General features: G+C 49.9%; 1 long non-coding RNA gene across 1 annotated transcript; it reads left to right on the top strand.

Annotated features, from left to right (window-relative positions):
• Nucleotides 1–28: 28 nt before the first annotated feature.
• On the top strand, nt 29–915 carry LOC103461576 (uncharacterized). Its single transcript, XR_001776396.1, has 2 exons — nt 29–393; nt 538–915. It is a non-coding gene; the product is annotated as an uncharacterized LOC103461576 (long non-coding RNA).
• Nucleotides 916–1,318: the final 403 nt, after the last annotated feature.

Here is a 1,318-nt window from a genome sequence, read left to right as displayed (position 1 = left end):
CCTGTCCCTCTGTCTGTTTGTCCCTCTATCTACCTGTCCCTCTCTCCGCCTGTCCCTCTGTCTGCCTGTCCCTCTGTCCACAGCTGGAGCGTCAGCAGGAGCAGCAGCAGGAGGAGAACCTCAGAGCTCCAGAGTTTGTTAAAGTCAGAGAAAATCTGAGACGGACGTCCTTCCATGCAGACGAGGAGGTGGCGTAGAGACGGAGACGCAAAGTGTCCAGATGGCAACAGGAGGACAGGATGCGTCCATAGCAGGACTCTGCGAGGTCGGGGACATGGCGGCCATGATGTTTCCCAGCAGATGTTAAACCTGTCAGATCCCTGATCTGATGATTGTTAGACAGCTGCTGCCCCCTGGTGGTCAGCTTGTAGACAGCTGCACCTGGATGAGCAGGTAGACCCACCTGAAGAGGAAGAGGAGGCTCTTCATCAGCCTGATGATGCTTTGATCAGCAGGACAGATTCTCTGCTCTCTCATTGGTCAGGACGATCCTCGGGTGTTTCAGCTCAAACTTCTTCTTTGTGCCTTTCCTGTCAGGAACCGTTCCTCTGGGTCCTCCTGCTGCAGAAACACCTTTTATGTAGGTTTATTAAAACCAGAGCCGTTTTATAGACGTAACCATGTTAGATCTGTGTTGTAGAGTTCAGCTCGGTGAGTTCAAGCTAACTCCTGTAGGACGTCTAACAGCTGCTAACATCTGTCCCGCCCAGCTGTCCCTCTGCTGGGACCTGACGATGCAAAGCAGCTGCAGTCACGAACCGACAGAGGAACCGCTGAGGCCGTGGAGACACGAGACCACTTCCTGTCAGAGCAAGAACAGCTGCAGAGATTTCACAGCACTTCATGCTCAGACGATGGACAGTAGGGTTTGTTGACTGATGTTGTGCCTGAATAAATCTTTATTAAAGCAGCTCAGAGTTAAGAAAGTTTTTATTTATTTACATCTTCTCTCATATTAATTTTATTTTCTGACTCCAGCAAAAAGAAAACCTGCAAATACAGAGAAAGGAGGTGATGGGCATAAAATGACAGGAAGTAGAGCAACTGTACAGTAGAGCGACTGTACAGGAAGTAGAGTGACCGTACAGGAAGTAGACAGATCGTACAGGAAGTAGAGCGACTGCACAGGAAGTAGACCGACCGTACAGGAAGTAGAGTGACCGTACAGGAAGTAGAGCGACTGTACAGGAAGTAGACCGACCGTACAGGAAGTAGAGCGACCGTACAGGAAGTAGAGCGACTGTACAGGAAATAGAGTGACCGTACAGGAAGTAGACCGATCGTACAGGAAGTAGAGCGACTGTACAGGAAGTAGAGT

The sequence above is a fragment of the Poecilia reticulata genome, unplaced genomic scaffold (assembly GCF_000633615.1).
Source record: "Poecilia reticulata strain Guanapo unplaced genomic scaffold, Guppy_female_1.0+MT scaffold_2433, whole genome shotgun sequence".
Classification (NCBI taxonomy): Eukaryota; Metazoa; Chordata; class Actinopteri; order Cyprinodontiformes; family Poeciliidae; genus Poecilia; species Poecilia reticulata.
This window is presented reverse-complemented; position numbering and strand designations above follow the sequence as displayed.